Source organism: Lepidochelys kempii, chromosome 1, assembly GCF_965140265.1.
Source record: "Lepidochelys kempii isolate rLepKem1 chromosome 1, rLepKem1.hap2, whole genome shotgun sequence".
Classification (NCBI taxonomy): Eukaryota; Metazoa; Chordata; order Testudines; family Cheloniidae; genus Lepidochelys; species Lepidochelys kempii.
Window position 1 is genome coordinate 55,450,374 of NC_133256.1, and position 6,000 is coordinate 55,456,373.

Below are 6,000 nucleotides of genomic sequence, written 5' to 3' on the forward strand. Positions count from 1 at the left end.
GAACACTATCCCCGATAATGTCATGGCAAACCTGGTGGCTGAACTTTGTGACTTTGTCCTCACCCATAACTATTTCACATTTGGAGACAATGTATACCTTCAAATCAGCGGCACTGCTATGGGTACCCGCATGGCCCCACAGTATGCCAACATTTTTATGGCTGACTTAGAACAATGCTTCCTCAGCTCTCATCCCCTAACGCCCCTACTCTACTTGCGCTATATTGATGACATCTTCATCATCTGGACCCATGGAAAAGAAGCCCTTGAGGAATTCCACCATGATTTCAACAATTTCCATCCCACCATCAACCTCAGCCTGGACCAGTCCACACAAGAGATCCACTTCCTGGACACTACGGTGCTAATAAATGATGGTCACATAAACACCACCCTATACCAGAAACCTACTGAACGCTATTCCTACCTATATGCCTCAGCTTTCACCCAGACCACACCACACGATCCATTGTCTACAGCCAAGCTCTATGATACAACTGCATTTGCTCCAACCCCTCAGACAGAGACAAACACCTACAAGATCTCTATCAAGCATTCTTACAACTACAATACCCACCTGCTGAAGTAAAGAAACAGATTGACAGAGCCAGAAGAGTACCCAGAAGTCACCTACTATAGGACAGGCCTAATAAAGAAAATAACAGAACACCACTAGCCGTCACTTTCAGCCCCCAACTAAAACCTCTCCAACGCATTATTAAGGATCTACAACCTATCCTGAAGGACGACCCATCACTCTCACAAATCTGGGGAGACAGGCCAGTCCTTGCCTACAGACAGCCCCCCAACCTGAAGCAAATACTCACCAGTAACTACATACCACACAACAGAACCACTAACCCAGGAACCTATCCCTGCAACAAAGCCCATTGCCAACTGTGCCCACATATCTATTCAGGGGACACCATCACAGGGCCTAATAACATCAGCCACACTATCAGAGGCTCGTTCACCTGCACATCTACCAATGTGATATATGCCATCATGTGCAAGCAATGCCCCTCTGCCATGTACATTGGTCAAACTGGACAGTCTCTACGTAAAAGAATCAATGAACACAAATCAGATGTCAAGAATTATAACATTCATAAACCAGTCGGAGAACACTTCAATCTCTCTGGTCACACAATTACAGACATGAAAGTTGCGATATTACAACAGAAAACCTTCAAAACCAGACTCCACTGAGAGACTGTTGAATTGGAATTCATTTGCAAATTGGATACAATTAACTTAGGCTTGAATAGAGACTGGGAGTGGCTAAGTCATTATGCAAGGTAACCAATTTCCCCTTGCTTTTTCCTCCCCCCCCCCGACCCCCCCCCACCCTGTTCCTCAGACATTCTTGTTAAACCCTGGATTTGTGCTGGAAATGGCCCACCTTGATTATCATACACATTGTAAGGAGAGTGATCACTTTAGATAAGCTGTTACCAGCAGGAGAGTGGAGTGGGGGGAGAGAAAATCTTTTGAAGTGAAAAACACCCATTTTTTCATGGTCTGTGTGTATAAAAACATCCTCACTGCATTTTCCACTTTTATGCATCTGATGAAGTGAGCTGTAGCTCATGAAAGCTTATGCTCAAATAAATTAGTTAGTCTCTAAGGTGCCACAAGTATTCCTTTTCTTTTTGCGAATACAGACTAACACGGCTGCTACTCTGAGAACAGATATGGACAATTCTTGAGTTTAATTATTGTCTTTATTCTCATAAAGTAAGTGATGCATTATTATTAGTCATTATTATTAGCAGACAACAGCTTCTTGGACAGATTTGGCTATCAATGTAGTCACCTACAGAGTGCTCTCTTGCCTTCAACAATTTTTTTGCCTAAAAATCTGGTAAATAGAACCAGTGACCTTAATTTCTACAAACTGAAAGCCTCATACCCCATATGGCTAGCACACACACACACAAAGAATTTATATCCTGCAAATTCTTGGACAGATAAGCTATGAGAGAAGTATCAAATTTGCTGCTCTTCTGTAATGAGGGATCTATAATAGTGCCAGTCAGTAACCCCATTACAAAAGTCTGTATTATAATTATATTATACTTCAAATTTAGAAAAAAATACATTTTTAAGGCATTTTCCACCCATATGACAGAGAAACTCAGGCCCGTAAGGAGGGAATTAAAGGTTATCTTGTAACTCCTGGTGAATATATATTGTTAAAGCAGATTACAAATTCAAATAAATAATTCTATTAATTTTAAAGGAATGTCTTCCAAAGAAATATGAGCTGGGATGCATTTTCTTCCACATCATAGAATGCTGCTCACTGCGGGTGTTGTCCAAAGTTCCACCCACAAGTTTATTGGTGGCGGACACTTAGTAGCAGCTCTTGAGGGCCAGGCACTTTAATAAAAACTCTCCCTGATTCCTAACATTCCTGTGGTCATTCTTCACTTTTCTTCCAAGCTTTCTCTTGTCCATTTTGAGTGGGAGGATGTTGGCATGTCTCAAATTACTCTTCTCAGGCAATTTTTCTCTACAGTAAGAGTTGTGTCACGTGAGAGCAGATAACAGAGACTGTATATAAAAGGCCCACCTGATTACCCCAACCTGCCAGAGGGAGCTAAAGGAAAGTTAATCTTCATTACATTCTCATCACTGAAATTTCTCCCCATTCATGCTGTCATAGTGCAAAGAGCTACTGGTAGGCAAGTCCCAGCCATAATGCTAGTGTTCTGCCCCAAGCCAAATTCCTCCTCCTCAAATTATGTCCAAATATGAGTGAATTGTGATACAGATGAGATATAAATGAAACAGTTTAAAACACCTAAAGAGAATTATTTAAATTACTTTCCTTCAAAACTCTTCTCTTAGTCTTCCCCCAGTGATACTCCGACATCTTTGAGTGTTGTATACCAGGATCAATTTCAACCATAACCTTTGCTCCCCCCCTGGAGTAATGCACATCGAGTCAGACTGCCTGTCATAGTTCCAGGGCTAGCTGCACCCCTGACCCCTGCACCTCTGACCCTCTTTTAATGTACCCTTCAGGTGACTGGCCTCATGATTCTTCCACTCTTAAATGGAGACATGGGTTGACTGCTCCGTGTATACCAACCATTTATCAACCTGTTGGTTTGACTGGGTTTCGGGCACCTGCATTTCAGGAACCTGTGACCAGTGATATCGACCAACAGACTTCTTGAAATACAGCTTTTTTATTAGTGAGTTGGAACAAAGCATTAGAGAAATAAAGATTTTAAAACAACAAACAGCCTATGCTTGTAGTTAGTTTCACTTAATCTTACACATCATTACACACAAAATTAGATCAGCTTTTGTCTTAAGTTACTGGAACAGAGCAGAATCAACTTATATTCTACTAGCAAATCCCAATCTTCCCTACTTTGCCTCTTTGGGACTCTCAATCTGCTTCCCCCAGTTTGACCAACCCTGTTCAGGCTGGTTACCGTTCTCCCCCTGGAGAGCTGGCTAGAGTCATTAAGGCTACTTGCGCTAGCATATCCTCTTAATGGCCCTTATGTGTAAGCTGTTTGGTGACTATTAGAAAGGGCCTCCTTCCTCTTTTCCTAAGTGGGATACATCCGTAGAGTGAAATATCCATCCCCATTTATTGTACAGACAACCTTTGTACTGCCAGACCAAGAGACAGAATAATCACCCAAGAGCACCCTTGCATTTGTCCCACTGCCTATGATAGTGCACAGTTCAATTTTATAAATGGATACAAAGGTTTTGCACATGGATGATCAGAACACTTTTTAAAGTTAAATGCAAAGCTGGTCTGAGGCCATCAATAGAATATATTTAGATTAAAAACTATAAATACAGTTAAAACAGACTATTTGAAGATTGAGTGTCTTCTTACTCTGAAACGTCTTGCTTACTATGGACCCAACTGGCAAAATCCACACTGACTTCAGTGGAACAGGTTTAGGGACAGTGTCCTCAGTCCAGGAATCCATGTTTCCAGTGAAACAGTTGATGCAAAAACAAACACCTAAAGTACAACAGGCAAGCAATCCCCTCAAGTTTTAGTGGACTGTGAAACTGTAGCTCTTAAAGGGAAAACACTGAGTCCTGATCTCAGAATTCAGCATGCAAGTGATTTTCACAGTGCACTGTGAGGGAACTGGAGCTGCTTTGTAAAGAATTCCGAAGACTCTGTGTTGACCAGGTTATTGGTTATATGAATATGTTGGTTTAGTAACAGGGGTGTGAAAAATAAATAGGAAGGGAAACAATGACTCACAATAAGCCAACCTTGGTAAACACTTAAGGGTTGTTAGGAGACCTTGCCGGATTAGAAAAGACCTGGGAACATGAGATCAAAAGGACTATGGGACTCAAGAGAGAGGGAGGCAGCAGTTGGGGAGCTGCTCTGGGAAACCAGACTTACATACAGACATCCACTGGAGTGTCTGAAGAAGCTAGGCTTGCCAACATTATCATCGGGAATGGTAAGCTATCGGTAAGATAGACGTGGGGAGACTGTTTTAAACTCCTTTTTCTCTGATGCTTTGTTCCTACTGTTAAAATAAACAATACATTGGTTCAACAGGACTGTCTCATCACTACACCACTGGTCACAGACTTCTGAACGGAAGAACTGGAGGTGCCAAACCTGGATAAACACGGTTGATGCACAGTGTTGGGAAACTGGGTAATGAATTGTGTTAGTCAAATATACACTAAATCCTAAATATACACTAGAGAAATGAATATTATTATAGTATTATAGGAAAATATAAAGAATGTTTTGCTTTTTGTATGTGTTCCTGCTGATGCAGCATTTCAGAAGTTAGCTGAAACATCTTCAGGGTTGTGTTGTGTAAACCATGAAAGCTGGTGTGTGTGTGTATGTGTGTTAGTTGTAAAATCTTGATCTGTGGAAATAGGGTGAAACAGAGTGTCATGAGGGAATTGTTAAACTCAGTTGTGCCCTGAACATGCTAACAAGCACATACCCAAGGCCACCAAAAAACAAAAACAAACAAACAAACAAACTAAAACCTACACAGACCAGTAAGATAGAAACAACTGGAGGGAGCCAGTGGGGTTAAGAACAAAGAATAGATGACAGAAGTAGGCAGATTAAAGTAGGTTTTTAGCAGGATAAGCAAAAATGGATAAGTTTGCATTAGTTATTGGGATTTATGTATAAGAATGTTTTAATTGGGGTTTAGAAAGGACATGTGTAGAGATTAGGTAACTGATTAAACTGAGTCTGCCTGAAGTTGCAGAACAGGAGGTAAAAATAGGTGATTGGTAATAGGAAAGTGGTGAAGAAGACACAGGAAAGAACAGAGATTTGAAAAGAGTCATTTGAAAAGTTTCTTGCCTTATCTGTGTTTGCTTGTACATGTAATTCACAGGTGGTAATACCATTGTCTTAAAACATACAAAATAAAGCCTGAGCCTAAATTGGAGTGGATCTTGTTTGCAGCATGGGTCTTTGAAGTCTTTAAACCATGATTTGACAACTTCAGTAACTCAATCAGAGGTTAGGGGTCTATTACAGGAGTGGCTGGGAGGGAGGGGGTGGTTCTATGGCTTGTAATATGCAGGAGGTCAGACTAGAATCTGATCATTATGGTCCCTTCTGACCTTAAAATCTGATTCTATGAGTCAGCCAACAACAAGGTACTCTAGCCTATGGCCTGGTCTAGGAGGGGGAGAATTGTAGAATTCCATCCCAGGAAAGCCAAAGTTCTGAGGCCTGAAACCTGATGGGGTACATTCAGAGAAACCAGAGGTGCATTGTGACCTTGACATGCATCTTTAAGAAACTGTCATTCCACTCTTTAACCTAATGTTTTTATCTTTATTACAAATTAAATTTTCTTTCAACCAAAGGAGCCAGATTATGCTGCCTTTACTTGTATTGAGTAGCACCTTATTCCAGTTAGTCCCATTGGAATGCCACTTGGATGGCAGCATCTGGCCCATAGTAATCAGTATTCCTTTTTAAATGCTATGTATTTATGTCTTTTCTTCAGT